The 10,403-nt window shown below is 38.3% G+C and overlaps 1 long non-coding RNA gene across 1 annotated transcript; it reads right to left on the bottom strand.

Annotated features, from left to right (window-relative positions):
• Positions 1-268: 268 nt before the first annotated feature.
• On the bottom strand, positions 269-6,550 carry LOC146304874 (uncharacterized). Its single transcript, XR_014769245.1, has 3 exons — positions 6,334-6,550; positions 3,300-3,363; positions 269-2,851 (listed from the first exon to the last, which is right to left on the bottom strand). It is a non-coding gene; the product is annotated as an uncharacterized LOC146304874 (long non-coding RNA).
• Between the last annotated feature and the right edge of the window lie 3,853 nt (positions 6,551-10,403).

Here is a 10,403-nt window from a genome sequence, read left to right as displayed (position 1 = left end):
ATATTACTAATAAAATCTTATAAAACTGCAAATCAACTAATGTAACTTAATTTAAATTAAATTCATTAACTTAATTTAATTAACTGAATTGATTATTTTTCTCATTATATTTATCATATTTTGAACTTAATTTAGCCTTTTTTTCATTTAAAGTCACTTAATTTATTTTTGATTTTGGCAGTTAGTCTTCCATAAACACCCAGTTCAGCTGTTAATTTATTTATTCAATAATTTAACCTAAACTAAATTAATTAACTAAATTAAATTAAATTAAAATTTTTTGACAGTTACAGTCTTCCATAATTTAACAACACAAGAAGACAAGAGCATCAAATGTGTCTCTTTTTTTTGGTGATACTATGATAGAAAATGAAAATCAAACCATTCTTTAAAATTGTGCTCATTCCTGTTCGACCACGACAAACAAAAACACCTTGTATTTCAGTGATCACTTCCGGTCAAAGCTCGTTGATTGTTTGACTCAACAATCAACCGTCTTCCTTCAGAATCTTAATGCGCCTTTAATTCTTGTATTTTAAAATGAAAATCAAACAAATACTGGTTTTGTGTTTTTAAATAACCGTTTCTGGAGGTAAATCAAATGATCAAAAGACACACTGACCTGGCTCCATGTGCTCCACTTGTTGTCGACTCCAGGTGGAAGAGCGGAGTGTCAAACAGGAAGTGGAAGGTTCCAATTGGATTTATAGAGGAGGGGGCGGGACTTGGACTACAGGAAGTGGTTAACAACACTTCCTGAACCGTCTGGTTCAGTCTGAAGGCCTCTTTAACGTCTGCGAAAGACACACAGGTCTTGGATATTTAAATCAAGAAATAAAATGAAGGATCTCGACTGCAGTTCAGCTCAACAAGATAAGTGGCTGATAACGGATACGCGAGGTTGGGGGATCAAATCCAAGCTGACCTGCTCTGAGACATTTTTTTCTTTTTTCTGAAGTTTTCTTTTGAGTATTTTGACCCAGAAATATAAGTACAATTGAAAGTCCAGGTGTGAGCTCAGTCTGAAAGGCGGGCGTGTCTCTGTTTGAAAGGAAAACACAACTGTTAGATTTTCAAGTCAAAGCAACGTGGTCGTCCAGACTCCTATTAGACACCAAGCGAGGTGTGAGTGTGTTCTCCGATAGCTCGGGCGGTAAGAGGACGGCTTGAGAACTGAAGATCGTGGGTTCGATTCTTGTTGCCCACGGTGACTTTGGAAGGATGCGGTCCATAGAAAAGAGTGAAGACCCGTGAGAAGCGGCGCCGCTCTGTCCGTTTGGATAGCTCACGTTTCAAGAGGACGGTTTGGGAGCTGAAGGTTGTGGGTTCGATCCTCACAAGACTCATTGACTTTTGAAGAGCAAAGTCCAAAGAAGAAAGTGAAAACTTCTGAGGAGGAGAAGTTCATCACCTGAGACGATAGCTCAGGTCGTAAGAAGGCGGTTTTGGAGTTGGAGGTCGTGTGTTCGATTCTTATCGCCCTCACTGAATTTTGAAGTCCAACAGCCAAAGTGAAAAGATAAAAGCGCCCGGAGAAAAGATGTAAGTGCAAAGGGATTCAGGTGGCGTTGTGGAGGTTCATTGTGGCTACGGAGCCAGCAGGCAGTTCTCTGCCTGGTTCAAACCCCCCTGGCGTCCATTTGGATCCTGGCGCGGAGGGCGGTGCGGGTCAGCAGGAGGGGACAGTGTCTCCTCTTGCGTTTCCGCAGAGATACAAACGGGGGGTTTTACTTATTTGTTCTTTATTGCAAGCTTGAAATTTTGAAAATTTTTGATTCTCCAAGTCACCCCAGTGGTGCATTCCTGCCAGACGAGAGACGACAACAGAGGACAGAGTCCCCACGTCACTGAGAAGATGTAAGAAGATTTAATAAGATGTGAGAAGATGTAAGAAGCTGCTGCATGGACATGTTCTCTGACACTGGACCACTAGGGGGCGTCTGCCTGAAAAATAGAAAAGAGGAGTGAAAAGCAAATCTTAAAGGGCCAGTTCACCCACAGTCAAAAATACATTTCTTCCCTCTGGTCTGTAGTGCTGTTTATCCATGTAAATATTTTTGGTGAGAGATACGAGCCGTAGAGACGTCTGCCTTCTGTCCAACATAATGGGACTAAATGTCACTGGGACTGTGGTCCTTAAAGCACCAAAAAGTAGATTCTAAAAAAGAAAAATCAGTGTGTCTCTCCAAAAATCAGGAGGCAGTTACTACTATAAAAGAGTAGTTGTTAGATGAAAGTGCTCACAACAAGGTGTGTGAATTATTATTTTGTTTTTGAAATGCTGAAATGTATTTTTTGGTGCTTTGAGTGTCATTTAGTCCCATTATACTGAAGAGAAGGCAGAAATTGCTAGGAGCGGTATCCCCAAAACTCTGCAAGTTACAGCAAAAGACTGTAGATGGATAAAAAGCACTACATGCCAGTGTAAGAAATGTATTTTTGATTTAGGGGGTGAACTGTCCCTTTAAGCAAGACTTTTAGTTAACAGAAGGTTTGGCTTGAGTGTAAATTGTGTAAACTTTTCACATATGACAAGTTTAAAGGATGAGAATGTAAAATATGTCCACGTGTTGTCCTCAGAGTCACTGCCGACTGCTGACTTGAAGTAAATGTGGTTATTGAATATTGTAAAAACAAAGGTGATAAAGCCGATAATGTTTGTGGATTTGTTGCACGGTTTAATTTTAAAATGTGGCCATATTTTACAGATTGCTCCTTTAAGAAAGAGGCGTCTGAACTGAAAGCATTTTGTGTGCAGCAGTGGGTCATACTGAGAATAAATATCTCATCAGAGTGAAGACGTGGTCTCACTGGGTCGTCCTCCAAGATGCGGTCCATGGAGGCTGCGTATCTGCAAGTGTGAGATAAATAAAAGTCAGGTTATTTGAAGTGTGGTTGTGTGAGCCACTGATCCAGAGTCAGTGTGTTTCCTACAGTAGATGGTGTTGAGTACAGCACACTTCCTAGAAGCAGTGAGGGACAGCAGCACAGAGACTAAACAGAGGACAGTTGTGGACAGTTTTGTGTTTTTACTTGTTTTTTTTAATGTATTATCATTTTCAAATAAACCTTTTATAATCATGATGATGTGGTATTTGTTGGGGTCTGTACCAAACAAAGTTTTTTTGATGTGGAGAAGAAGATTTGAAAATCCGTTTGATTGCTGACTCTGTTCACAGCAGTACATTGCTGAGCTTTCAGGCTGGTGAGCAAGTGAGCTTGTCAGAAGTGGGGGCCGTTGTACCGCTGTATTTCCACTTGTATGTATAATGAGAATGAAGAGTAGAAAGTGGACTAACCTGAAGACTGGTCCATAGTTTCCCTCAGACAGTGTGAAGAGCAGAGCGGTCCACCTGGAAGCATCTACAATGAAAGAGAAAATAAATGAAGTCAGCACAATTCAGAGTTGTACACATTAAAACCAACCTCAGTATATATATACAATAAAAACTGGATATTTGTACTCATCAATTATCTTTCATTCCAATGCGTTCCACTTTTTTAATCTTTCAGAAGAGACCTTGTTAACCACGTCTGTTTTTTAAAAAAATATATTTCTGCATCTATTTTTTCATAGGAAAAACCTAAAAGTAATATTTTTAATGTGAAGTAATCTAAGTATCTGAAAAATGTGTGCTTAAAAAATAAGAAGCAAAGTAAGGCCCATGATTGTAAATTTGTAATATTGTTTATTATTCTGACAGTGAAATTACAGCTGATAAACAGATAAAGCAATACTGAATTGACTGATTGTGTCAGGGCTTATGAACTGTTTGGCAAAATCTTCTATAAAAGCCAAAATATGTTTGTGAAGTTTTTTGATAAACTTTACAAGACAAAATATAAATGAATCCGAATTGCTGTTTGTTTTTGTTAGATTTGGTTTTGTCAGAGCTGTGGAATATTAAATCATCCATCATTACCCTCAGGTATATATAAACTACAGCTTATATGAACGTCTTCATACACACACACACACACACATACATATATATAGAGATATAAGGTACGGAGGTGGAGACAAAAAGCTGCAGTCAAGTCGGACAGTTTCCAGCAGAAAATACAGGAAGAGACGCTAACATCCTGTTAGTTCACCTGTAGGTTATCTGAAGTTTGCAGACCACTTTCATATTGAAGCAATAAAGTGTGTTCTTGATCGTTGAAGTTGAAACAGAGATCCCCTTCTGTTACGTGGAACATTTGTTCTTTTATCTGCCTTGTTAAGCACTTTGAAACTGTGCTTCTGATAAGTCACATATTAAAAAAAACTTCATTATTATGAACCACAAGATATCTGCTTGTTAACAGACTAAAACGTCATTGAGCTACATCAGACTAATACAGTGTTAAATATTACAGTTACATAGAAAATTAGTATTATATACAACATGTGGTGTTTGTTGTCAAAATTAAGAGCCAATCAGAGCCTGGCTCTACAAACTGCGCCCCCCTCGATCTCGTGACCTTACCGTTGCCCACGTGTGCGTGATGTCAGAGCAAGTCGGGATCAAGTCGGACACAAATCTAACCGGCACTCATTGTGCGGCGATCACTGCTGATCGATTCTGTGCAGGCCTGGCTCATCTCGAACGTACCTATAGATAGATAGATAGATAAAAAAGTCACATTATTAATTACAAAGCCAAATTCTGAGATAAAGGCCCAAATAATCAGAAAATGTCATAATCAACGATACAACGTAATTATGATCAGTGGTGGACAGTAGTGAAGTACATTTACTTGAGTACTGTACTTAAGTACATTTTTTGAGTATCTGTACTTTACTTGAGTATTTGTTTTTTTGGAAACTTATTACTTTCACTCCACTACATTTCAAAGACAAATATTGTACTTTTGACTCCACTACATTTCTAGGAAGGTTGTTGTTACTTTTTGACTGAGCTTTGAAGTCAGCTGTTGCTTTTTTTTCTTTTCTAAAATATAATTGGTCACATGCTGTGTTCCTCACAAAAGAAAACCAATCACAGTAGCTCCTCTCAAATGGGACTGATGTTAAAGTGGAAATACATCGTCCAGGCGCTCTCTGTAACAAGAACAAGCAAGCTCTCCCTCTTTCATTCAAACAAAAAGCGGTAATGGTGATGGCAGGAGAAAAACAAAATTAAATCTCAAGATGTTATTATAATTATTCATTATTCCAGGTAGCTTTTAAAGTTGGGTTGTTTTTATTGGGGTGAAAAATACAGCATAATTCATGTATATATACTGCCTCTGAAGACAGAAAGAAATATCAGTTATTTAACTTGGAGAACTCCTTACAGTTATCTTCAATCTAATGTTATGATGTGATTTTAATACAGTTACATCAGAAAATGACAATAGCTGTACCTTTTGGTTTTGATTGTATTTCTATGCTGAAGTTTTTATAGGTGTTTCTATAGGCTTTGTGTAGCAGAGTGGTTCTACAAGCAGGTCAGAGCATCATTAGATGGTTTCAGAGAGTTACAAGCTTCTGTAAATGCATTGTGAAAACAATACAGCGTGTATTGATATTAGAAAATGTACTTTGTAATTTGTACTTTTGAATACTTAAGTGTTTTTGAAAACATGTACTTTTGAATACTTAAGTATTTTTAAAACCAAGTACTCTAGTACTTTAACTCAAGTAAAATTTTGACTGAGCAACTTTCACTTGTAGTTGAGTAATATTTGACCAGGAGTGTCTATACTTTGACTCAAGTACTGGGGTTGAGTACTTTGTCCACCACTGATTATGATTTAACCTCATAATTACGACTTACTATAGGGATATTGTTTTACTGGTGTTTATCATCTGCCGTTATGCAAACTCCTTCATTTGCGTAATTCTCGCGAGATTTGAATATATCGTTTCCTTTATTGAGTACGTTGTATAAACGAATTATGTTTCATATCATGGTTTTATAAGGCGACAACGCTGTGGTAAAAAAAAAAAAAAAACGTCTGGGTCTATGGTTTAATAGCGTTAAGGAAATTTGTCCGTCACTCTCGCGAGATCTGTCGCGGGTCTGGGGTTGCCTTCTACACGCGATCGTTCGATATACACTTTCGCTCAGTACTCATACACAGGTGGCGTTGATTTACTGTAACAATAACACAAGAAAAACTTGACAAAAGCGATATAAAACGACATGTGACTTCACACAATAATCTCACAAGTCCCCCTTCATTTTAAATGTTAACTTTCCTTCATTTATTCGGGTGGAATGGCCGCTGTGCGGTTTGTTTATCCGCCTCAAACTGAATGTACACACAGGTGTTGTTAGCTTAGCTGTTAGCCACCTAGCAGCGACACTGTTTGTGTTTATGTTTGTGTTTCAGCTTCCGACTTACCTCAAAACATCCGTTTTTGTTGTTGTTTCCGTCCTTTTGATTTCATTTCCCCTCTCGTACTCCACACGTCTTCATTAAACAGGTTTTATCCGGTGAATTTTCAACATTTTCGGATGTTTCCTCTGAACACTTCGCCGAGACCGAGCGACGCTGCGCCCCCCTGAGCAACACGACCCCCCCGGGGAGGGAGGGAGGGAGGGAGGGGGTGTCTGGTTGCCAGGGAACTTTTTCGCCGTTTAATTTTTTGACTGAACCTGAGAATGACAGAAATTATTAAATAATATTTGGTTATCGCTACAGAACTGATATACAATCAATAAATCAATATACAAATTTATAAAAATAGTTTTCACTATGCCGCCTTCAAAATAAGAGTCCCCAACTTCCGTCTCTGCCAGCAGGTTGACAGTCGCATCAAAATATGAAAAGTCTGTAAAGGAAGTGGAGAAAATTGTATAATTTTCGACAATCGTTTTATCATGCTTATTTTTATTTATTTTAAAAAACATAAATGTGGTAATTAGGGCTTTCAAGTTTAATTTAAATTGAATTTTAGATTCATTAATTCCTGGTTCCTCAGAACTTGAAAGCAGTGATCTAACTTCCTAAACCAATGAATCAGAGATACATCAAATGTCTTTATTAGAGCTTTTCACTCTTTCCTGTTGCACCAAGATTCAACAGTAAGACAAAGACTTGAAAGTATTGATCTATCTAACTAGATGAACCAATCAATCACAGATACTCCAAGCCTTTTTCTGAGACCCTTTCAGTCTTGCTGTTGTAAATTGATAGCCTTCAAAATAAAGTGTAACAGCATGAAATGAAAGGACATGGTGCACCCAACAAAGAAAAATACTTTAGTTTTCTAAAATGGTAAAAGTTAAATTTTTGTGTCCTGCATTCAGCGAAATCGAAATATTCTGTTTTTCTGCAGATGTGGTCTCATATATTTAGTATCTTTGCAAAGCTTTGATCAGCAGTGTAATTTACGATGAAATTCAGTGTGTTTGAACGATGTTTATCTGCACAGAATGAGTTTGAAACAGCTGATCTATCAATGGGACAGTGGGTTCATGTGATTTTCTGTTGTTGAGTTTCAGACTGGTGAGCTCTGGTGTACAGAAGCCTATGTCTATGTTCAGGTATACATTGATATGCATGTTTGTATTTTATCTGCAGACTCTATTTTTGTGTACTTGCTTAACATAATATCAAGTCATTTAAATTTGCTTATTTAAAAAGTGTATCCATATATGTCCACTTACTTTCTGTTTGCTCTGTCAACATGAAGTAATAAAAAGTTTGTTCACCAAAAAAGTAATAATAATCTTGTGTCATGATGAAACTGGTGATTTACACTCCTACTCTTTTCTTTTGTCTGTAGTTTTTCAGACTCTGAAGTTCCTTAAATCAAATCCCACAGTGTTCCATACTGTGTAGGAACCCTGATAGACTCTTCTGCACCAACAACATCTGAGGAAAAAGTTTCTTTCTCAGACTTCGGGTCCAAAAGTTTCAGGCTATTAGCAGCTCCCTGTACAGACAACTATAAGTGGATTATTTAGACAAAAGCTTAGAAACCTGATTAATGGCAGACAACTTGTGAAGCATCTTTCATTGATGATTTCTGATGGCTTTAGTCTCTCCATTGTTAGTGTTGTGACCTGTGTCCAAACTTAAAAGGCTCCCTGATCCCATCATGTGAGAGTTTCAAGAGCGTCTTACATGATCCTATGTAGAAAGAAAAGCTCTGAAACAAAGTACAGTGTGAAGACGTGGATGAAATGAAGAAACTCATGGTCCTCAGTTTTGTCTTTCAAACTCTGCACTCATCTGGGAAGAGAAGAAGAAAATTATTAAATTAATTTGTGACTAAGTCTAGAATATTGTGCTGTGAACTGTAGACAGACCTTTACGAGCAGCACATGCAGCTGACACAAAGTCATGCATCATTTCATATTAATGAGTACTGAGTAGACTTTGGGGCGGCACGGTGGTGCAGTGGTTAGCACTGCTGGAGTTTGCATGTTCTCCCCGTGTCTGCATGGGTTCTCTCCGGGTTCTCTGGCTTCCTCCCACAGTCCAAAGACATGCATGCTAGGTTAACTGGTGACTCTAACTTGCTCGTAGGTGTGAATGTGAGTGTGAGTGGTTGTCTGTCTCTGTGTCGGCCCTGCGATGAACTGGCGACTTTCTGTGGTGTGTCAGGATCTTTACAGGATGTACTGTCTCAGCGTTCACAATACTGCCGCTTGCTTGAACGGCAATAATTATGTTTCTTTTTAATTTGAAAAAGCTAAGAATAACATGCTTTCTCTGCAGCATCTTGGAGAATTGACATGGATAGATTTTTGGGCCCCCTCCCACCAGAATAAAAGTCAAACTGTGCTTCAGGTTATAAGATAGGCCGACCTCCTTTCTCTCACTAGCACACATGCTCTGTGTGTCTGTGCTGCTTGAACTCCTCCTGTTCTCCTGGGTCATCTCCTCCAACACTGCACCAGTACTGCCTACAGCCACATTTCAAATGAAAGAGCAGCTTTTTTCTTCAGCGTGCATCTAAATGTAGAGCTTCATTCATTCCTGTTCACAGTCCTGCTATCTTGACACCGAAGCCTCGATCAGAGGACTGGTTTCTTTTCCTGTTTAGTGGGGGGGCTGCCTGCATTTTAAAAAAATTAATTTATCCAACTGTCCACCCCGACAGCTTTAACCCTGTCCAATACGAGCAATCTGACTATATCTGAGTCTGTGATCTTTAAAGATAATTTTGTTTCATTTAATTTTGCAGTCTGACATTTTTAATTTCATGGTTTCTGTTAGGGAGAGGGGTTATTTAGCCTGAAACATCGTGGATAAATAGACACAAATAATTAGCTGAAAAGGTCATTGTTAAAAAGTTGAAATAGCTAAAACATCCTGGATAAAGAGTTGAAATAGTAAGCCTAAATGTCATTGACAAACAATTGAAATAATTAGCTTAAACATCATGGGTAAACAGTTTAAATAGTTAGTGTAAACATAATTGATAAGTCGTCGAAATAGTTAGCTTAAATATCATGGGTAAACAGTTGAAATAGCTTAAATATCATGGGTAAACAGTTGAAATAGGTAGCATAAACATCATGAGTAAACAGTTGAAATAGCTTAAATATCATGGGTAAATGGTTAAAATAGTTAGCTTAAACGTAATGGATAAACAGTTGAATTGTTAGCTTAAACATCATGGGTAAACAGTTTAAATAGTTAGCGTGTTAAAGGTTCATCTGTCGTGGGAGGGTACAGAAGACAAAAATAGTCTGAAACCACAGGTTACAATACTAACTGCTGTTTATTAAACATCTTAATGTGAGTTATAATCGCAGGGTCCAGAGACACTTCACTCAACAGTTCACTCTCTCTAACCCGTCTTTAACCAGCTGAGTGTTTACAGGAACAGCCTGGAGGAATAAGTGCACACATGTAGAACCAGTCTTTGATTGTTGCCAGATGGAGGCTCACTACAGTCTTAACCAATCGCATAAATGACCAGAGGACATATTCTAGACATAACGGTAACTTCAGAGACGCTCTGAGACGTTTATCTTTGAAACTCCCAGCGGCCGCAGCATTTCACTGATATGAATCAATCAGACGCTGAATGCTAGTTTTATGACTCCCTGTGGTATGAATCACTAAAAGGTATTTCCTCCGGGTGATGCACTTAGAGGTTCCGTGTTCTTCGACGATCAAACACACTATGATATATCTATTTCTTTTTTCATAGCCTGCAGTTGTGTGGCACATTTCGTGTGCATGTGAAAAAAAAAACAAACACGCACGTATCCAAGTTTGTGAATGTGCGATTAAGTTTTGTTGCTGTAGAAATATTGTCTTTTATGTCGTTTTTGTCTTGTTACATCTTTTATGTCGTTTTTGTCTTGTTACGTCTGTCATGCATGATGTTCTGACCGTTCGGTGCAATTAGGGGAAAATGTCGGGCTGCGATCCATTTTGGGCTGAAATAGGCTAATGAGGGTCAGGTTTGAATTTTGTCGGCATCGGGCCTCGACAGGGCTCAACTTTTC

This window comes from Lutjanus erythropterus, chromosome 24, assembly GCF_056507025.1.
Source record: "Lutjanus erythropterus isolate fLutEry1 chromosome 24, fLutEry1.hap2, whole genome shotgun sequence".
Classification (NCBI taxonomy): Eukaryota; Metazoa; Chordata; class Actinopteri; order Lutjaniformes; family Lutjanidae; genus Lutjanus; species Lutjanus erythropterus.
This window is presented reverse-complemented; position numbering and strand designations above follow the sequence as displayed.